This window comes from Puma concolor, chromosome B4 (assembly GCF_028749965.1).
Source record: "Puma concolor isolate L17-30 chromosome B4, mPumCon1.1.hap2, whole genome shotgun sequence".
NCBI classification, from domain to species: domain Eukaryota; kingdom Metazoa; phylum Chordata; class Mammalia; order Carnivora; family Felidae; genus Puma; species Puma concolor.
In genome coordinates this window covers 34,593,881-34,617,775 of record NC_141673.1, presented here as the reverse complement: position 1 = coordinate 34,617,775, position 23,895 = coordinate 34,593,881, and the positions used below count along the sequence as shown (strand labels likewise).

Here is a 23,895-nt window from a genome sequence, read left to right as displayed (position 1 = left end):
AGTATATACACCTGAACATTTTAAGAGTAGTGTTCCACAACTAGTGAAATATGCAAGCATCTTTTTTTTTCAAATATGTTGAAGCCTGTGTGTTGTATGAGCTTTTAAAACAAATGCTCATTTATTTTCAAGCAGGTTTATTGTATTACATCTGTGCCTTTCCCCAGCTGAAAGAAGTACACACTGCTTCTCATCCCCCATCTCTGTAATGTAACCATATCTAGGGTATAGAAAATTGATGTAGAAAAGTAACATGACATAGTGTAGTGAGAATAGGGTTAGAAAAGACAGACCACTGGCTTTAAATTATAGTTTCACCATTGTCACCGTGGGCAAACTACTTAATTCTCTGAACCTCCTTTTTTCACTTTGAAAATGGGGAGCATCACTCAAGAGTTTTATAAAGATTAAATGAAAATTAATGTAATGTGAAGGGCATGTCACAACTCTCAGCACATATTGTAATCATTATTAGTATGGTGATTTTTTTAAATACGCTCCCCAAAGGAGAGAAAAACATGGATATCCCTACACATAATGGATACAGGATAGTTTCAGAATTCTTACAATCACAGCATGGGATGAAGGCGGTTCCATGCACAGCAACCCAAATAGAATAATTTGCATAGCTTTCTTCACAGTTTAACTGAAAGCTACGATCAGAATCATTTGGAATCATTTGTTTGTCAGTCATGTGTTTAGACGTGGCTTGGTTATTTGAAGTCAAATTATAAATGGGCAGCAGAGTTGGAAATTTAATTTAAACATTTTCATGCTGAGATTAGTGCTTTGTCCACCAGATCAATGGTTTTCAAACTTTATACTTTAGCAGAAAACTTCTTTCTTCAAATGAAATATTACCCAAAATTCAATATAGTGTGTAAAACAGCTAAGAGTACATCTGCTCTGGTTTAGGAAGTGGGTCTGATCTCTTGGCGACTTCCCATAGCAGCCACTGAGATGCATTTGAAAAGCCTCTACGGCTTTTCAAAGCACAATATAAAAACAGTGTACCTGATTAGCCTTTACCAAAAAATAATTCCCTTATATATTCTCATCGAACCCAGGACTTTCTACTTGTTCTTAGTGCTTATCACTGTATGCTACTGAAGTTCAGAACTCTATTGGTTCACTGCTAGGGTCTCAGCTCTCAGAATAATGCCCAGCAATAGTAGGCACTCAATAAAAGGAAATTAAGCAATTCAGATAAAATGTACCAAGTGTGTATCACAGTAGTAATCAAAAATCATGTAGCATAATTCTTATTCTTAATGATCCAAGATTGACAATTATGGATAGTTACATTTCATATTATACAGTATGCTAATAAAATAATAATTTATTCAGTATTTCATTTATTCCAAGATGTACATTTTTTTCACATTTTAACATCTCTGAACTCAGAATGCATCTTGTAGTAAATGGAAGCTTAGAAGTTGCTGTAAGCCACGTAGTAGTTGACACGTGATGTGAATACCTTCAATTGTCATTTTTCAGCAAGATCAAGATCCAAGCATCATACATACTATGACATAATATAGTGCTCTAAAATTTGGAGAGCATTTTTATTTTATTATTTTATTATTATTTTTTAAATGTTTACTTATTTTTGAGAGTGAGCGAGAGCATGCGAGCAAGAGAGGGTAAAGAGAGGGGGACAGAGGATCAGAAGCAGCCTCCACACTGACAGCAGCGAGCCTGTGAACTGTGAGTTCATGACCCGAGCCAAAGTCAGATGCTCAACTGACTGAGCCACCCAGGCGCCCCAAATTTGGAGAGCATTTTAGTAGAGTTGACATAAGACTGGCATGTGCAAGTATGACGGAAACAGTGGTTAAAATACTGAAATACATTCTTACCTGATTGGCAAAAAGCTACTTCCTTGAGCCTCTTCCCACTACTGCCACCCCACCCACCGTGGCTGCTTTAGCTTCTTCCCTGGAAATCCTCTCCCAAGTCTATGATATTTGGTAACTACAGGATTAATGCCCTGCATAGTAAGGACTCTGCTGGACTCTGCTCCAGTTCAAAGCCAGTGTCCTTTCTGATTGTCAGTGCCCATGGTGTAAAGTGTAAAAATTGTTACTATCATACCTATTGTGCATCATTTTTTTAAAAATATGGTTCAACTGTGAGGGTAGGCAAAGAAATCGTTGTGACCCCCAAAGTTTATATGTGAAGAAATAAGGCTCAGCACAGCAAACCATATTCTTTTTTTTTTTTTTTAACGTTTATTTATTTTTGAGACAGAGAGAGACAGAGCATCAATGGGGGAGGGTCAGAGAGAGGGAGACACAGAATCTGAAACAGGCTCCAGGCTCTGAGCTGTCAGCACAGAGCCCGACGCGGGGCTCGAACTCACGGACCTGAGTTCATGACCTGAGCCGAAGTCGGCCGCGTAACCAACTGAGCCACCCAGGCGCCCCATCAAACCATATTCTATAATCCTTATTCCGAGCTGATGCCTTAAGTAATAGAGACAGAACAAAGTGGATAATCTCAGATCGAAGCAAGCACAGGCACAAAATTTGTGAGATTGACAGATCAAGTTAAAATAAGCAAAATGTCAGGGCACCTGAGTGGCACAGTCACATGAGCTTCTGACTCTTGATTTCGGCTCAGGTCATGACCTAACAGTTCCCAAGATCAAGCCCCACGTCGGGCTCCCTGCTGACAGCCCAGAGCCTGCTTGCGATTCTCTCTCTCCTTCTCTGCCCCGCCCCCCCACCTCTCTCAAAATAAATAAACATAAAAAAACAAGCAAAATTCTCAGTACAAGATAAACAGACAACTGATTCAAAGGCATTCCCTCAGCCAGGGGATACCAGTGTATGCTTCCTGTTAGTGAAGCAGCTCATATCTAAGAATAGCAAGCTTGGGGCCTACAGATGCAGCTAAGAAAAAGCCTATGACTAGATTCAGTAGTAGTCATAGGCTTTTTCTTAGCTGACATTTATGCTATGAATGCAATGACCACTTCAAGAAATGCCTTTATAGGCTGTACCTAAGCTTCTTTCACTGTTGCCAGACATGTTTTCTGTATTCTTGCTGTAATATGAGCACTGAGAAAAATGTAGAATAGAGACTGTTGAAGTAAAGGTGGGGAAAAAATAGAAGATGAGTAAAGAAAAAGTAGGAAGTAAGTGAAGAATAAAGAAAAATAATGAAAAGCAAGAGAACATAATATATGGTTTATGGCTTCAAGTTATTCAGAAGTGTAAAAGTATGTCTTTCCAATACTATCTAGCCTCAGAAAGCATGAAATGTAGATACAAAAAAAAATCTATATTTTTACATGTATCCATCATTTTGGTATCCTGTAGGATACTGTCACTTCTCCAAAAATTCTTTATGCTCCACCTGTTTATCCTTATGCTTTAACTTCAGGCAGCTACTGATCTTTTTACTTCATAGTTTTGGCTTTTCCAGAACGTTGCATAATTGGAAACATACACAATGCATACCATTTTCCTACTAAAGGGCATCTTGGTTGCTTCCAAGTTTTGACAATTATCAAGAAAGCTGGTGTAAACATCCGTGTGCACGTTTTTGTGTAAACATAAGTTTTCAACTTTTGGAGTAAATGCCAAGGAGACTAATTGCTGTGTCATATGGTAAGGGCTTTTTAGTTTTGCAAGAAACCACCAAACTGTCTGCCATTTTGCATTCCCATCAGCAATGACTGAAAGTTCTGTTGCTACACATGCTCATCAGTATTTGGTGTTATCAGTGTTCTGGATTTTGGCAATTCTAAAAGAAACATAGTGGCATCTCAATGTTTTAAATTTGTGCCCATCTTTAAAATGAGGCTGTTTGTTTTCTTACTGTTGAGTTTTTAGGATTTCTTTTTATATATCAGGTACCAGTCCTTTATCAGATGTGTCTTTTGCAAATATCTTCTCCTAGTCTGTGGCTTGTCTTCTCAAGCTTTTGGCAGTGTCTTTCACAGAGCAGCAGTTTTTAATTATTTATTTTCTATATTATATTTTATCTGAACAGTCATCACCAAACCCAAGATCACCTAGACTCTTTACTCTGTTATCTCCTAGAATTTTTTTGTTTAGTTTTGCATTTAGGTCTATGATCCATTTTTAGTTAATTTTTAAAAGTTTTATTTTAGAGAAAGATTGAGATAATGAGCAGGGGGTAGGGGCACTGAGGGAGAGAGAGAAAGAAGGAGAAAGAATCTTAAGCAGGCTCTATGCTCATCATGGAACCCAATACAGGGCTCAATCCCATGACCCTGGGACCGTGACCTGAGCTGAAATCAAGAGTTGGACACTCAGTGGACTGAGCCATGCAGGTACCTGTTTTTTGAGTTAATTTTTATTAAGGTGTAATGTCTGTGTTAAGATTCTCTCTCTGTCTCTATCTCTGTCTCTTTTCAAAAAACAATTTAATGTTTATTTATTTTTGAGAGAAAGAGAGACAGAGCACAAGCTGGAGAGGGGTGGGCAGAGAGAAAGGGCGACACAGAATCTGAAGAAGGCTTCAGGCTCTAAATTCAGCACAGAGCCTGATGCAGGGCTTGAACTCAAGCTGTGAGATCATGACCTGAGCCAAAGTCGGACACTTAACCAGCTGAGCCACCCAGATGCCCATTCTCTGTCTCTCTTTTTTTGCATGTGGAAGTCTAGTTGTTCTAGACAATACTTGAGAAGACTTATTTTTTCTCCATTGTGTTGCCTTTGCTCCTTTATCAAAGACCAGTTGATTGTATTGTGTGAGGTCTATCTCTGGGCTGTCTGTTCTCTTCCATTGATCTATTTGTCTATTCTTTCACCAACACCACACTGTCTTGCTTATTGTAGCTTTATAGTAAGTCTTGAAGTTAGATAACATTAATCCTCCCAAAGTATTTTTAAATAAAGTTTAAGCTGGCAACAAAAATAGAGAATTCCTCAGAAATCAGAAACAACAAGAAAACATGAATATAAAGATGAGTAACTCTAGAGATCTAATGTATACCATAATAACTATAGTTAATAATACTGTACTGAATACAGAAAATTTGCTAAGAGAGTAGATTTCAGGTGCTCTCAGCACACACATAAAAAATGGTAATTATCTGAATACATGATAAGTTAGTTAACTTGTCTGTAGTAATCATTTCACTTCATATATGTACATCAGATCAGGTCATACACCTTAAAAATCTATCTATAATTTTTATTAAAAATAAAGTAAATAAGTGTTAAAAATTATAAAAAGAAAAAAACACAGATATATAGATGTAGCAAGCTTAAGAGTTATCTCTTAGGGTAAGGGGGTAATGTACACTCTAGAAACTGGCAGAAGCAGTCAAAAATCTTTTTTGAGTGGATAATTTAAACTCCTACCTCCAAAAATTTGCATTAGTATGGACCTAAAGAACATAAACTGACTAAAACAATAACAAAATCACTAAACACCTTGGAAAACAAGTTACTAGAGTGAGAATCGACAGAAGAAAACAAACTAAAAAATTAGTCCATTGAATCATACAGGTAGTAGTTTTATCAGATACAGAATTTAAGAATACTCATCTTTGGGGAGCCTGGGTGGCTCAGTCGGTTAAGCATCTGACTTTGGCCCAGGTCATGATCTCATGGTTCATGAATTTGAGTCCTGCGTCAGGCTTTGTGTGGACAGCTCAGAGCCTGGAGCCTGCTTCGGATTCTGTGTCTCCCTCTCTCTCTGCCCCTCCTCTGCTTATGCTCTGTCTCTCTCTGTCTCTCAAAAATAAATAAATGTTAAAAATTAAGTTTAAAAAAGTCATCTTTAAATTGATGAAATATATAATACATTTGGTATTTGTGTACATAAAAATGAATTTGAAATACAATGAATCAACAAAAGACTAGTAAGATTAGGAAGCTTTGAAAAAACGATAGGAATTCTGGATGAAATATGACTGATAAAATCAAAAATTAACTATAATTGATGTAAACACAATAGGTAGATTAAACATAAAATTAGATTTACTAAATGAAAAACCATTGAACCTCATCTACTGTTATTATTCATTATCTACACAATTAGCTATTAAATTCCAAAGACAACACACTCTATTTTGGATTGTTACCTAATGTCATACACCTGAGGACTCAGGACTCAAATGGCCAAAAGTACCTGCATTTTTCTGTAGAGACTTAGGAAATTCTTTCTGTCTTCTGGCTTTACAACTCAAAAGGATATATATTAACAAGTGTTCTTGACATCTATGAACATAGGGCACAAACTGTGGCCTCAAACAACTTGAAACTCACCAGTTGTGTTAGTATTCACAATACAGTGAAAAGGGCCCAAGTATAAGACGTAGAAGAAGGTTCCTGATTTGTCACTACCTAGCTGTTGCATCCTGGGCAAATCACTTAACATTTCTGAATCTCAGTTTTCTCATTTGAAAGAAAGTAATTGTTTTCTTTTTATTATGAAAGAAATACATTTTCATTTGTGAGTTTGTCTCTGAGTATAGCTAAGTAAATACATAGACTGATTCCCTATCCTTAAACTAGTAAGTAGACAATATGAAAAGAGCTCTAGTAAATATCTTAAGTGAGGAATTAATGTCTAAGATTTAGTCTTCATATTTTGAAATAGCTGCTTCAGGAGAAAAGAGAATGCTATTTGTTGAACAGCGAGAATGCTCTCTAGGGACTTTATGTCTCTCATTGTGTCTGCACAATATCCTTATAAGAAAAATGTAATAATCCCAATTTTTTTGGAGAATGAAACTAAGGTTTTGAGCTTATGTAAGAGTTGTATGAATTTAAATCTACATCTGGCTGACTCCAAAGCCCACAGTGTTTCCGTTTCATCAGGAAGCCATATTTTCCCACAAAATACTTCTTAATGTCATATTTCTGAATATGGAAATGAATGACATTTTAAAATGTTCCTAATATACCAGCTGTAATAAATAACACAGAATTTCTTTTTCTCTTGTGGATAACTTTTGGAAAATAACGAATAATTTTGAAATAAAATTTTCCATATTTGGTCTCAGAGGAATTTGTAAATTTCTACTAAACCTATTCAGATGTTAAATTATGGAAAAGCACAATAAGCATCCCAGCCATAAAAACTTCGTACGAATTGGTCAGAAACCACAGTATTCTATAGTGCTGTATTTTACTGTGGGAAATACCTTCCGAATATTAGCTTTTTCACACATTTAAAGAGTAAGTCAATAGTGACTATTTAAAGCATACTTCTTATCTATGCTCACTGAAAAACTCAAATAATTTTTACTTATGTTTCTGCCTATAAAAGAATTATAAACAGCATATTTTGACCTGAAGATAGTAGAACTTGTTGTTTTTTTTTTCCTTTTTTGTTTTCTCCTTTTAAACTCAAATGTCAATGGTTTGGCTTAGTTGTTTATTTGTTTTTCAAATTAGGAAAACAACTTTATAAAGAGAAAAACAAATCTAACATTCAAAATCATAGACACATAATATTTTGATTAGATTATTTCTTGGGGTTACTTTAGTCTGAATTCTAATAGAAGAAAATGAGAGTTTTCACTGGTTTCATATCCAAAATTGACCGGGTGGTAGTGTAGTAGAATGATTCTCTTGCATTTCTGAATATCTCGAGAGTGTGGCACTAACTACCCTTTTGTTCCAGACCATCTTTTCAAAAATATTTGTATACCAAACATCCTTAAGAGATAAAGATGGTCTCCTGTGAAGCAAAGGGCCGGTTTGCTTGCTGTCCAATATAACAGAGGTAATGTTTTCTCATCAGGACAAAAAGCAGCTAATTTGTAACCCAATATAGAATACTTGAGCTCTCTTGGCTTAGGATGTCTCAGCTCTACCATGAGCTTAGTATCTATCTGGACTTCCTTCATTGCACCCTTGTGGAAATTCAGGGGCAAAACGAACCACCAGAAATATGCCAGTACTCGTGCTGCTTCCTATGCTCCGAATAATAAAGCCCTTTGTCCCTGACCTAGAAGTCTTCTTTCTTCTGCCAACATTCATAAAACATTCTACCTGAAAGTATGGTCGAATCTCAAGAACCCTCAGAGTTCTTGACATAGAAAAACTTTAATTTCACAATTTAAGAAAGAAATGAATTGTGAACTTTATACTATCTTCCTGATTGATTTGTTTCTTGGAATGCTGTCAGTAACCATGAGAGAGTGTTTCTTGCTTATCAAATATAGAGTAGTTTTAAAAAAACACTAACTTAATATATTTTGGAACTGTAATAATGTGTCTCATTTGCCTGATTGTGGCTATGATTTCAGGAGAGGTGTTATGTGAATCAGCACAGAAAAACTTTATTCCAGGAAACATGTAATCTTCTATTACAGAGAGAGAAAAAAGTCTTGAAATCACATAGACCTTGGCTCAAAAGTAAAAAGTGCCATTTCTTAAGGTTTGTATCCACAAGAATCAAGAAAATGATAGTAGTTTCTTATTTATAGTACACAAGTGAATTCACAAGTTTGCCTCATGTTTGGCAAGATGCGTTTCATTTCCACTTCACAATTGATGAAACTAAGATTTGAAGTGATGATGACCAGTTTCCCTGATTTTTAATTCAATTCTCTCTCCACCAACAAAGATATATTAAATTTGCATCATTCAAAAAAGATAGATAGTGTTTTAATAATCTATTTTTCCAACTTAGTGAAATATATTGAAAGTCAATCATGGTTAGTGTATCTTGTGTATAGACTGAGAATCCTTTCACTGTGTATGATGCCTTGACTTTAGGAAAGGTGCTAACAGTGAGTACATAGAAAACAAAAGGTAAAAATTGTTAAAACTTAAAGTACAGAAATACTTTTGGGCAAAGAAGCACTATATGAGTGTTATGATATTGGGATAGAGGAGTAAATTTAGATAGAAAGGGAAAGAATTAGAAGGCTAACAGATGGTATAGAACTTGTATGTGGGGAGATAAAGAGGGATGGTATTTTTTTCTGAAACAAACATAAATTCAGAATATAATTTAGAAAACAATCTGATCCCAATCTGAAAGCACCCGTATATACCTGGCAGAATTGAAAACCTATCATCTCTGGAAAAATGCATTTTTATTTATAAGAAAAATAACGGGGCGCCTGGGTGGCGCAGTCGGTTAAGCGTCCGACTTCAGCCAGGTCACGATCTCGCGGTCCGTGAGTTCGAGCCCCGCGTCAGGCTCTGGGCTGATGGCTCGGAGCCTGGAGCCTGTTTCCAATTCTGTGTCTCCCTCTCTCTCTGCCCCTCCCCCGTTCATGCTCTGTCTCTCTCTCTGTCCCAAAAATAAATAAAAAACGTTGAAAAAAAAAAAATAATAAGATACCATGAGTCAAACCAATAGAAATAATAGACATCACAAAAAATATAAATAATTTATATTAATTTTTATTAGACACTTATTATAAAATAAATATGCTTATTTTAAGGATTAAAATATATTTTGGAAATATCAGCAAGAGACAGTAGATTAGAGAAAACTGAATATAAACTTTAAAATGAAAAATAAAATAATTTAAATTAAAACCTATAATATAGGTTTACCTGCAGATCAGACAAAGTTGAAGAAATAATGAACTTGGAAATATGTGAGAAAACATTATCTAGAATCTAGTGAAGATAAGCCAATAGATGAAAAAATTAGGAAATAAAAATATATGGAAAAAGTTAGGGAAGGTTTAATTATGTCTAAATGGAATAAGGCAATGGCAATATCCAGTAAGATAATGACTGAAAATTTTTGTGAGCTAGATGAAAGGCATCATCAACAGTTTCAAGAAATTGAATTATAAGCAGGATAATTTTTTGTCCCCAAAATCCAGAGCTACTCATCAGAGAAAAACTTTATACATCAGAAAACAAAAATCTTACTGAGAAAAAAAGGAGACTCATTACCAATGAAGTTGCACTTAGACTAACAGCTGATGTCTTAAAAACAATAGAAGGCAGAAGAGGTAGAATATCTCAGTGATCTGTAAGTTGTATGAATGGAAGTTACTGTCAAGCTGAAATTCACCAGAATAAGAACTACAGACATTTTCTTTGTTTAAATATTGCATTTGTTTTTATTTGTTTTCAAGGCACAATTTTGTATTTTTACTTACTTTTTTCACTTGATTTTATGCTTTTTCTCATCATGATAAGTGTGTTTTTTAATCCCCACCCATTATTTCCCTCATCCCGCCCCCCCCCCCCCCCAACAACCTCCCCTCTGGTAACCATAAGTTTGTTCTCTATAGTTAAGAGTTTATTTCTTGGGGCACCTGGGTGGCTCAGTCAGTTAAGCGTCTTGATTTCGCCTCAGGTCATGATCTCGCAGTCATGAGATCGAGCCCCCTATCAGGCTCTGTGCTGAACATGGAGCCTGCATGGGATTCTCTCTTCCTCCCTCTCTCTCTGCCCTTCCCCTGCTCACTCTCTCAAAATAACTAAACATAAAAAAAAAAAAAAAAAAGTCCGTTTCTTGGTTTGTCTCTCTCTTTCTTTTTTCCTTTGCTCATTTGTTTTGTTCCTTAACTTACATATATGAGTGAGAGCATTTGTATTTGTCCTCCTCTGACTGACTTATATGGCGTGGCCTTATACTCTCTAACTCTATCCATGTCATTGCAAATGGCAAGATTTCATTCTTTTCTATAGCTGAATAATATTCCATTTTATGTGTGTACCACATTTGCTTTATCCATTCATCTATTGATGGACACTTGGACTACTTCCATATTTGGCTATTGTAAATAATATGGCATTAAACATAGGGGTGCATGTATCCCTTTGAATTAGGGTTTTTGTATTTTGGGAGTATATCCCCAGTAGTGTGGTTCCTGGATCATATGTAGTTCTATTTTTAATTTTTTGAAGGACCTCCTTATGTTTTCCATTGTGGCTGCACCAATTTGCATTCCCACCAACAGTGCAAGAGGATTCCTTTTTCTCCACCTTCTTGCCAGCACTTCTTGTTTCTTGTATTGTTGATTTTAGCCATTCTAACAGGTATGAGTTGATATCTCATTGTAGTTTTTATTTGTGTTTCCCTAATGAGGAGTGATGTTGAGCATCTTTTCATGTATCTGTTGGCCATTTGTAGGTCTTCTTCAAGGAAATGTCAGTTCATGTCTTCTGTCCATTTTTTAATTGGATTATTTAGGTTTTGGGTATTGAGTTGTATCAGTTCTTTATACATTTTTGATACTAATGCTTTATCAAATATGTCAGTTGCAAAGCTCATCTCCCATTTAGTAGGTTGCTTTTTGGTTTTGTTGATTGTTTCCTTCAATGTGCAGAAACTGTTTGTTTTGATGTGAATCCAATAGTTTATTTTTGTTTTATTTCCCTTGCCTCAGGAAACATATCTAGAAAAATGTTGCAGTGGCTGACTGCCTGTGCTCACTTAAAAGTTTTTATGCTTTCAGGTCTCTTATTTAACCCCTTAATCTATTTTGAGTTTATTTTATGTATTGTGAAAGAAAGTGGTCCAGTTTCATTCTTTTGCATGTGGCTGTCTAGTTTTCGCAGCACCATTTGTTGAAGAAACTGTCTTTTTACCATTGTATATTCATTCCTCCTCTGCTGAAGATTAATTGACCATATAATTGTAGGTTTATTTCTGGGATCTCTTTTCTGTTCTATTGATCTATGTGTCTATTTTTGTGCCAGTACCATACTGTTTTAATTATTTATGCTTTGTAATACAACTTTAAGTTTGGAATTGTGATGCCTCCAGTTTTTTTTTTTTTTTTTTTTTTTTTTTTTTCATTTTCAAGATTGCTTTGGCTATTTGGGGTCTTTTGTGGTTACATACAATTTTAAGATTGTTTTTTCTAGCCCTGTGAAAAACACTGTTGGTATTTGATTGCATTAAATGTGTAGATTTCTTTGGGTATTATAGACATTTTAACAATATCTGTTCTTCCATTCCATGAGCATGAAATGTCTTTCTATTTCAGTCATCTTGAATTTCTTTCATCAGCATTTTATAATTTTCAGAGTAAAGGTCTTTGACCTTTTGATTAAGTTTACTCCTAGATATTTTGTTGTTTTGATGCACTTGTAAATGGTATTGTTTTCTTAATTTCATTTCCTGCTACTTCATTATTGGTGTATAGGAATGCAGCAGGTTTCCATGTGTTGATTTTGTATCCTACAACTTTACGGAATTCATTGATCAGTTCTAGTAGTTGTTGGTGGAGTCTTTAGGGTTTTCTGTATATAGTATCATGTCATCTATATATAGTGAGAGTTTTCCTTCTGTATATTGTCTAATTTCTGTGGCTTGGACTCCCAGCACTATGTTGAGTAAAAATGGTGAGTGAGAGTGGACATCCTTGTCTTGTTCCTGACCTTGGGGGAATAGCTCTCAGTTTTCACCTATTGTGTATGATGTTGGCTGTGGGTTTTTCATATAAGGCCTTTATTATGTTGAGATATGTTCCCTCTAGACCTACTCTGCAGAGGGTTTTTATTATGAATGAATGAATGAATGTACTTTGTCAAATTTTTTACTGTCTCTGTTGAAATTATCACATGGCTTTTTTTTAATATATGCAACCTGATATTTATTGTAGCATTATTTACAGTACCCAAGATATGAAAGTAACCCAAGTGTCCACTGGTAGATGAATGTATAAAGAAGGAGTGGTATATACATATACAATGTAATATTACTCAGTCCCATCAGCTATGACTCTTTAGTAAACATACCCACTGGGGGTGCTCTATACAATGTGTGAATGGGGGAAGGGGAGAAACCCAAAAAGGAGGTGCTAGGAGTTAACTCAGAGGCTGTCCACTAAATGTTGGTCTATAAATTTCTGTTGTAGGAGAGAAATTAGAAATGCTAGAAACTACAGGTAATAAAGACATTTCAGAGGAAATGATGCAAACTCTGAGATAACAATATAACAAAAATCTTATTAATTTAGGACTATGACTTTATTTATACCTTGCTTCTGACCAAAAACTGATGTGAATAGAAAAATGCTTGATTTGCAGAATTTTATTTTACCAAGTATTTCTGGGGCAGGACATATCCATTAGTAAAGCAAAATTTCATAGCTGTGGTTTATATCAAATCACATTCACACTTGACTATTCCTAAAATCAGTATTTATTTGTGAATTATTAATATAACATATAGAACTGAATTATTTTAAGAAACTATACTTCTTCTAGTAGCTGATATTGAGTAAATGATTTTTTATAGATTTAACTTATCCTGCAACTGCTGACTATGGGATTTAGAAAGCTGTAAGTAAGGTGTGTGTTTACTGCAAAGATTAATGTCTAATCTCATCATTAGTTCTAAAACTAACTATAAAGTTTTCTGTCCCTAGTAAACAAATAAAATAACAAAGTGTGATTGTATGGTTTTATTCTTTCTCTTATTGATGTGACATACCACGTTGAGTGATTTGTGAATATTGAATCACCACTAGCATCTTGAGAATAAATCCTACTTGATCATGATGTATGATTTTTTAATGTGTTGTTGGGTTTGGTTTGCTAATATTTTGTTGAACATTTTTGTATCTATATTCATGGGAGATAATGATCTGTAGTGCTCTTTTTGTTGTTGTTGTGTCCTTATTTGGTTTTGGTAACGGGATGATACTGGCTTCATAGAATGAATTTGGAAGTTTTCTTTCCTCTTCCATTTTTGGAACAGTTTGAGAAGAGTGAGTATTAACTCTTTTTAAAATATTTGGTAGAATTTGCCTGTGAATTGATCTGGTCCTGGACTTTTGTTTGTTGGGAGTTTTTTGATTACTAACTCAATTTCATTGCTCGTAACTGGTAGTTTATATGTTTCTAGGAATTTATTTCTTCTAGGTTTTCCAATCTGTTGACCTATAGGTTTTTATAATATTCTGTTACAACTATTTGTATTTCTGTGATGTTGGTTGCTATTTCTTCTCATTCACTGGTAATTTTATTTGGGTTCTCTCTCTCTCTCTCTCTCTCTCTCTCTCTCTCTCTCTCTCTCCATAAGTCTGGCTAGAGGAATCAGCTCCTGGTTTCATTGAACTGTTCTATTTTTTTTTTAAGTTGCTATATCACTTATTTCTGTTCTAATCTTTATTATTTGCTTCCTTTTGCTGGATTTGGGTTTTGTTTGTTCTTCTTTTTCTACTTCTTTTAGGTGTGTTAAGTTAGGTCTTTATTTGAAATTTTACTTGCTTCTTGAAGTAAGCCTGTATTGCTATAAACTTTCCTCTTAGAACCCCTTTTGCTGCATCCCAAAGATTTTGGCCCCTTGTGTTTTCATTTTCATTTGTTTTCATGTAATTTGGGATTTCTTCTTTGATTCCTTGGTTGACCTATTCATTGTTTAGAAGCATGTTGTTTAACCTCCATGTATCTGTGGCCTTTCCAGATTTTTCTTTTGGTTGATGTCTAATGTCATATCATTGAAGTCAGGAAAGATACATGCTATGACTTTGATTTTTTTTTTTTTTAATTTGTCAAGCCTTGTTTTGTGGCCTAATGTGTGATCTGGTGTGCAGAATGTTCCATGTGTACTTGAAAAGAATGTCTATCCTGCTGTTTTAGAATGGAATGTTCTGAATGTATCTGTTAAATCCATCTGGTCCAGTGTGTCATTAAAAGCCATAGTTTCCTTGTTAATTTTCTGTTTGGATGATCTGTCCATTGATGTAAGTGAGATGTTTAAGTCCCCTGGTATTATTGTATTACTATCAAGTATTTCTTTTATGTTTGTTATTAACTGTTCTATGTATTTGGGTGCTTTCATGGTGGGTGCATAAATATTTATAATTGTTATATCCTCTTGTTAGATTGCTCCCTTTATTATTATATAGTGTCCTTCTTTGTCCCTTGTTACATTCTTTGTTTTGAAGTCAATTTTGTCCAATATAAGTACTGCTACCCTGGCTTTATTTTGGCATCCATTTGCATGATAAATGTTTCTCCATCCCCTCACTTTCAATCTGCAGGTGTCTTTCAGTCTGAATGAGTCTCTTGTAGGCAGCATATAGATGGGTCTTTTTTTTTTTCTTCCAAAAAAAGCATTTAGTCCATTTATATTCAAAGCCATTATTGATAGATATGTATTTATTGACATTTGTTACTCCTTTGTAATTGTTTCTATAGATTTTCTCTGATTCTTTCTTCTCTTGTTCTTTTTCATGGTTTGTGGCTTTCTTTAGTGATATACTTAGATTCCTCTCTCTTTATTCTTTGCACATCTATTACTGGTTTTTGGTTTGTGGTTACCATTAGGTTTGCATATAACATCTTCTGCATATTTATATAAAGTTGAAAATTGCTTAAGTTTAAACCCATTCTTCCCACCTTTCCCTACCCATATTTTAGGTATGTAGTGTCTTATTTTACATTCTTTTATTTTATGAATCCTTTGACTAATTTTTGCAGAAGTAAAATCACTAAACTAAGAAAAATTTAAAAATATTTGGAACTTAAGGGAACTTTTATTTATTTATTTTTTTTAAAATTTTTTTTTTCAACGTTTATTTATTTTTGGGACAGAGAGAGACAGAGCATGAACGGGGGAGGGGCAGAGAGAGAGGGAGACACAGAATCGGAAACAGGCTCCAGGCTCTGAGCCATCAGCCCAGAGCCCGATGCGGGGCTCGAACTCACGGACTGCGAGATCGTGACCTGGCTGAAGTCGGACGCTTAACTGACTGCGCCACCCAGGCGCCCCTAAGGGAACTTTTAAATTCAATGAAAGTGAAATGAAGACACCACTTATTATAAAATGTGTGGGATGCAGCAAAAGCAGTGCTTAGAAGGAAATTTATAGCAAAGTGCATATATTAGAAAAGAAGAGGGGTGCCTGGGTGGCTCAGTTGGTTACGCATCCAACTCTTGATTTTGTCTCAGGTCATGATCTCACAGTTCGTGAGATTGAGCTTCACATTGGGCTCTGCACTGACAGCAAGGAGCCTGCTTCAGATTCTCTCTCTTCCTCTCTGCCCCTTCCTCTCTCTCTCAAAATAAATAAATAAACATTTATTTTTTTTTTTTAATTTTTTTTTCAACGTTTATTTATTTTTGGGACAGAGAGAGACAGAGCATGAACGGGGGAGGGGCAGAGAGAGAGGGAGACACAGAATCGGAAACAGGCTCCAGGCTCTGAGCCATCAGCCCAGAGCCTGAAGCGGGGCTCGAACTCACGGACCACGAGATCGTGACCTGGCTGAAGTCGGACGCTTAACCGACTGCGCCACCCAGGCGCCCCTCAAAATAAATAAATAAACATTTAAAAAAAAGATCTGAAGTCAATAATCTAAATTTCTACCTTAGGCAACTTGGAAAAGTAAAGCAAATTAAAAGTAAGCAGCAGAAAAAAAAAAGAATTAGAGAAGAAATCAATAAAATTGTAAACAGGAAATCAATAGATAATATCAATGAAACCAGAAGCGGGTCCTTTAAAAAGATCAACAGGATTAATAAGCCTCTAGCCAGGCTAACTAAGAAAGAAAAAAAGAGAGGACACAAATTACTAATATCAGAAATGATAGAGGGGACATCACTCTAATTCCATGGACAGTAAAAGAAAAATAAAGGTATGCTATGAATAACTCCATGCCCATAACTATAATAACCTAGATGAAATAGATCAATTCTTTGGAACACAGTTTGCCAAAACTTACATAATAATAAATGGACAAGCTGAATAAGCCTATATCTCTTGAATAAATTAAATAAAAAATTAATCACTTTCCAAAATGGAAAGTGCCAGGCCCAGAGGGGTTCCTGGTGAATTCTATCAAACATTTAAGGAAGAAATTATACAAATTTACTACAATTTCTTTCAAAGGATAAAAGCAGAAAGGATACCTTCTAATTCATTCTTTAAGGCCAGAATTACCCTAATCCCAAAGACAGACAAAGACTTTACAAGAAAACTACCGACCAATATCTTTCATGAACGTGATACAGAAAATTCTCAACAAAATATTAGTGAATCAAATCCAACAATTTATAATGAGAATTATACACACTATTTTGGGATTTATCCCATGTATGCAAAGCCAGTTAAACATTGAAAAATCAATGTGTCCATCACATCAACAGGCTAAAAAAGAAAAATCACATGATACCTGTAGAAGCCAAAACACATTTCACAAAACCCACCATTCCTGATAAAATTCAATAAACTAGGAATAGAGGGGAGCTTCTTCAAATTGGTAAAAAATGTCTACAAACAAACCTATAGCTAACATCACACTTAATGGTGAGAAAGTCAAAGCTTTCCCACTAAAATCAAGTACAAGACAAGGATGTTGCCTGTAACCACTTCTTTTCAACCTTGTACTGGAAGTGCTAACTAATGCAATAGAAAAGAAAAGGAAATAAAAGGTATACAGAGTGGGAAGAAAGAATGAAATGTTTTTGTTTGCAGCAACATGATCATCTATATAGAAAATTTGAAAGCATAAGAAAACTTCTGGAACTAATAAACAATTATAGCAAAGTTTCAGGATGTAAGATACAATAGTCAATCACTTTCCTATGTACTAGCAATGAACAAGTGAAATTTGAAGTTAAAAACACAATACCGGGGCGCCTGGGTGGCGCAGTCGGTTAAGCGTCCGACTTCAGCCAGGTCACGATCTCGCGGTCCGTGAGTTCGAGCCCCGCGTTGGGCTCTGGGCTGATGGCTCAGAGCTTCGAGCCTGTTTCCGATTCTGTGTCTCCCTCTCTCTGACCCTCCCCCATTCATGCTCTGTCTCCCTCTGTCTCAAAAATAAATAAAGGTTAAAAAAAAAAAATTTAAAAAAAAAAAAAAAACAAAAAAAAAAAACACAATACCGTCTACATTGTCCCCCCAAGTTAAATGTTAGGTGTAAATATACAAAATATGTATAAGATCTATATGAGAAAAGCTACAAAACTTTGATGAAATAAATCAAAGACCTCAATAAATTGCTAAATATTCTATGCACATGCATAGAAGAACTCAATATTGGCAAGATTTCAGTTCCTCTTAATTTGATCTGTAGACTCAGTGAAATCCCAGAAAATCATTTTGTGGATATTAACAAACTGATTCTAAAATGTATATGAGAAGGTAAAAGACTCAGAATAGCCAACACAATATTAAAGGAGAACAAATTTGGAGGACTGACAATACTTGTTTTCAAGATTTGCTATAAAGCTACAGTAACCAACACAGTGTGGTATTGGCAAAAGAATAAACAAATAGATCAATGGAGCAGAATTTAGACAGCCCAGAAATAGACCCATACAAATATGGTCAGTCGATCTTTGACAAAAGAGCAAAGACTGTCTTTTCAACAAATGGTGCTAGAAGAAGATGACATCCACATAAAAAAAAATCTAGACATAGACCTATACCACTCACAAATATTAACTCAAAATAGATCACAGAGCTAAATGTAAAATGCAAAACTCTTAAGACTCCTATAAGATAACATAGGAGAAGATCTATATCTAGATGACTTTGGTCATAGCTATGACTTTTTAGAAGCAACACCAGTGGTGCAATGCATAAAATAAATAATTTGATACGCTGGACTTCAATAAAATCAAAAACCTGTTTTCTGCTGAAGACAATGTCAAGAGAACTAGAAGAGAAGCCACAGATGAGGAGAAAAGAATTGCAGAACATTTATCTAATAAATGACTACTATCCAAAGTATACAAAGAACTCTTACATCTCAATAAGAAGAAAACAAACAACCCAATTTCTAAAAAATGAGCCAATGACCTTAAAAGATATTTCAACAGAGATATACAGATGGCAAATAAGTATATGAAAATACATACCACATCCTATGTCTTCAAGGAGATACAAATTACAACAAGATACCACTACACACCTGTTAGAATGGCCAAAATTCAGAATTATGACAACACCAAATTTCGACAAGGTATGGAGCAACAGAACTCTCATTTATTGATGATAGGAGTGCAAAATCGTTCAGCCACTTTGGAAGACAGTTTGGAACTTTCTTATAAGACTAAAAATATTCTTACTGGAGGATCCAGCAATCTCAGTCTTTGGTATTTATCCAAATGAGTTGAAAACTTATGTCCAAACAAAAATCTTCACACAGATGTTTATAGCAGCTTTATTGATAATTGCCAAAATTTGAAAACAACCAAGACATCCTTCAGTAGATAAATGGATAAACTGTAGCACATCAGACAATGGAATATTATTCAACAATGAAAGCAGATGAGCTACCAAGCCATGAAAAGACATGGAAGAACATTAAATGCATAAGCGAAAGAAGCCAGCCTGAAAAGACTATGTATGATTCCAAGTATGTGACATTCTGGAGAAGGCAAAACTTATGGAGATAGTAAAAAAATCAGTATTGCTAGGGGCTGGGACTGGGGAGAAGGAGTAAAGAGGCAGAGCATAGAGGATTTCTAGAGCAGTGAAAAACTACTCTGCATGATACCGTCATGGTGGATACAAGTCATTATACATTTGTCCAAATCCATAGAAAGTACAGCATCAAGAGTGCACCCTAATGTAAACTGTGGACCTTGGGTGACTATGATGTTTCAGTGTAGGTTCATAGATTGTAACAAATGTACCACTGTGGTGGGGAGTGGCAGCATGTTGGTAATGGGGGAAGCTTTGAACATGTAAGGGAAGGGAGTGTATGGAAAAATGTCTCTACCTTCAAATTTTGTTTTAAACCTAAAAGTGATCTAAAAAATGAATGTTATTAATTAATTTTTAAATAATATAAGGCAAATATTAAGGAAGTAGCAAAGAGAGGTCAAAAATTCTAAACTATATTGGGAGAATTTTATTATACCTTTTTTAGCAATTTATAGAACAAGCACTCAAAAAATCAGTAAGGACATGGTTTGATAAACCAATTTAATAGCATTTGCTTAAAGGACATATATAAAATACTCAACAACTGGAGAATGTACATTACCCTCATACACATACAGGAAATTTACAAAACTTTAACTTATACTGACCTGAAATTAGGTCTCAGAAATTTCTTAAGGATTGAAATCATGTGCAGTGTGTTTTCTGAATAAAATGTAATAAACCATAAATGAACCATAATAAGATAACCAGATAGTATTTATTTTCTTGAAAATTAAGAAGCATCTGAAAAATTCATGAGTCAAAAAATCGTAAATATTAAAAAGTAACTTAAAAATAAAAAAATCTATGTATTGCAGTATAAGAGCAATGGTTAATAAAATTTTTAAAAGTAAAACAATTAATCGATAAAGATACATTTTTTGAAAGAAATTTGATTAACCCCTGGCAAGTCTCATTATGAAAATGAAAGAGAAAGCACAACCATATCAAGAAGGAAAACTGGGATGGATGACAAATGATACAAACTAAAACAGTAGTAAGGGAATATTGTGAACAACCATATGGCAGTATATTTGAAAATTTGGAGAAAGTGAACAATTCGTAGAAAAATATAATACCCAGACTGACCTTAACTCTAATATTAAACCTAACATTCTAGGCAAGCAACCAGAATGGAAAAAAAATTCAAATTGTGATAGTATTTTTTAAATCACGTGCCAAAGAATGTGTCTCACAAAAGAGGTACAAGACCTTACCAGGGAAATTGTAGAACTCTATCAAAAAATGTTAAAGAAAAACTATAAGTAAATCTATGAATTGAAAGACTCAATTTCAAAGATTTAAATTCTCCCCAAATTAACAGTGGATACTATGCTCTCTCAATTAAATCCCAAGAGGTATTTATGGACATTGACAAGCAGAATCTAAAAATGTATAGAAAGTCAAAATCCTCAAATAGCCAAAACACATTCAACAAAGATGACTAAATCGAGAGGCCTTGCCAAACACCATAACTTATTATTAATAAGCTCTTATTATAGATCTGAAGCAAATAGTATTGCATGGTATGGGTGGTACGGTATGGATGGGATGAGATGAGGTAGGATGAGATGGTAATTCTAGGATAGGGTAGGACAGGGTAGAGTAAAATAGTACAGAAAATAATAACTGATGGAGACCCCTGCATATATGCTTAATTGATATTATAAGACAAATTGCATTCTAAGTCAGTGAGGAATAGATAGACTTTCCAATAAATCTTAATAAATTATCTATATTAAAAATGAATTGGGGCGCCTGGGTGGCTCCAATGGTTAAGCGTCCGACTTCAGGTCAGGTCATGATCTCATGGTCGGTGAGTTCGAGCCCCGCATCGGGCTCTGTGCTGACAGCTCAGAGCCTGGAGCCTGCTTTGGATTCTGTGTCTCCCTCTCTCTGTCTCAAAAGTAAATTAACATTAAAAAAAATTTAATTATGCCCACCTTAAAGAACTAAATATAAGAAGCAAAATTATAAAACTTAACAGAAGACAATGTGGAAGAATATAACATTGGATATGGAATTATTTCTTTAACAATATGCAAAAGTACTGGTCATCTTGATAAATATATTTACATTAAAATTAAGAATTTCTATAAAGCCAAAAATGTCATAATAGTAGTGAAACAATAACCCACAGAGATGGAGAAGGCATTTGCCACACATATAATCAACAAAGGTCCAGAATGTATAATATCCAGAGTGTATAATTCCTAAAAGTCATTAAAATATAAATAGCCTAATAGAAAAAAATAAATAAGCCTTAACATATTTTTCACGAAAGAAGAAATCCAAATAACTTGTGAACATATAAAAAGGTGTTTAATCTCATTTTGTAGCAGAGAAATACAAATTAAATCTGCAAAGTTTAAAAAAAAATCCTAACAAAAATAAGATTTGGAAAACACATAACCAATAGGACTTATATTTTGCTAATTGAAGTATAATTTAGTACAACCATTTGGAAAACAATGTTACATGTGGTTGACTTGAAGATATCCATTTCATACAGTCCTTTGAATACATTCTTCGATGCTTGCCCTATAGGAATTTGTACAAGGATAGGGCAGTATTTTTCTTAATAACCCAAACTGGAAATAGCCCATGTGTCTAACAACAATGGAATGGATAAACTCTAATACATCCATACAGTGGAAAACAGTATGACACTGAAAAGTAATGAATTGCACCTATACACAGCAACACAGATGAATCTCATAAACAATATTGAGCAAAGAAACACAAAAGAATACCTACAGAATTGTTGCAAGCAAAGCTATACTATAATGCTTATACATAGGTAGTGAAAACTTTAAGGAAATCAAGAAAGTCAAGGTTATAAACTTTAGCATAGTGGTGTTACCCTAAGAGAAGAGACTTTTGAGCAAGACTTCTTGTATGTAAGCAGTGTTCTATTTTTTTTAAATGATCGGAGGTCACATGGAATATGTATTTATATTTTTATTTATAGAATAATTTTAATATATATTAAAGTATATAATTGTATATAAACTATATATATATTTTTATGTATATTTATATATATTATATATAAATATATATTAAATATATATATATTTATGTTTATATATATTTTTGTGTCTATATTTTTATATTATATATTTATACAAATATAAATATATAAATAAAATATATGTAAAATATAAATTTCATAATTTAAAATAAAATATATGTAAAATATAAATTTTATATAAAATAGTTTATATAAAATGTAATTTATATAATATTTATGTATGTATAATTACTTATACACCTTGAAATTATAAACACCTGCTAAAGCCATACTTTCTGCACATTGTATATATCACAAAAAAATAAAAATGATTAAAAGGAGCTTTCCGTGCCCACATGGCAGCACATATACTAAAATTGGAATGACATAGAGAAGATTAGCATGGCCTACACAAGATGACACGCAAATTCATGAAGTGCTCCATATTTTGCTTTCCTTCCTAATGGTCTATGTCTATGATACACAAAGTGTATCTATGTCTACATAATATGTCTATGATACACAAAGTGACTTGATCAATTGAAGTCCCTTCCAGCTTCAAACCCCACCCCCAATTTCTCTTCAGAAAAGAGCTTCCATGTATCAACATTTATATAAGTAGCTTAAAGCCAAAAATTAATTTTGTAGGGAAGACTTGTAATGCCTATCTTGACTTTTTTCCTGACTACAATGTAAGTAGATCAATAATACTTTCACCTATCTTTTCAATTAAAAGTGAAATCAGTGAATAGAGGCCCTTATTCATTTACGAGTGAACTTCTGCTAGCTAAAATAAAAATCTATCTTTCTAAACAAAATATGATGAAAGAAAAAATTTTGCATCAATAAAGTATACACTTAGAAAACTCTTAAATTTTCAGTGTATGGAGATATTTGTTTAAATTATAACCTATGGAAAGCAATAAGTTTGGGACCAGGTTTATTAGTCTCTAATATGTTTTTCATTCAAACTGTGAAAGAAAATTATTTTTACTTATATTTACTTATTGGTTTTTATAATGCAAGCAATATTTTAATATATATTCAATATTTTATGTGATGTTAGCTCTGTAACGGAAACATATCTGTATGCTTTTTGACAAGTAGAAAAATCATCACATGCAGAAAACTAATAGTCAATGAGAAATGCATTATGAATGTATTAACATACGTACTATGAGTATTTCTGTTTTGTAGCTATAAAAAAGCAGTGATTATAATGATATAAAAATGTTTAATTGGGTCCATCAAGTCTCTATCATTAGTGTATCAATATAAAACTATTTACTGGCTTCTTTTTTAAAATTTTTTTTTTTTTTCAACGTTTATTTATTTTTGGGACAGAGAGAGACAGAGCATGAACGGGGCAGGGGCAGAGAGAGAGGGAGACACAGAATTGGAAACAGGCTCCAGGCTCTGAGCCATCAGCCCAGAGCCCGACGCGGGGCTCGAACTCACGGACCGCGAGATCGTGACCTGGCTGAAGTCGGACGCTTAACCGACTGCGCCACCCAGGCGCCCCTACTGGCTTCTTTTGAAGTAAAACTAGTAAAGGAAATTAATCATGTACTTGGCCCTCA

At 34.3% G+C, this 23,895-nt stretch overlaps 1 protein-coding gene and 1 non-coding gene across 4 annotated transcripts in view; both read left to right on the top strand.

Moving 5' to 3' along the window:
- LRRIQ1 (leucine rich repeats and IQ motif containing 1) overlaps positions 1-23,895 on the top strand; it is a 230,869-nt gene that overhangs the window by 157,497 nt on the left and 49,477 nt on the right. The window lies entirely within an intron of this gene.
- Positions 22,664-22,766, top strand: LOC112864004 (U6 spliceosomal RNA). The gene has a single exon (XR_003223935.1). It is a non-coding gene; the product is annotated as a U6 spliceosomal RNA (small nuclear RNA).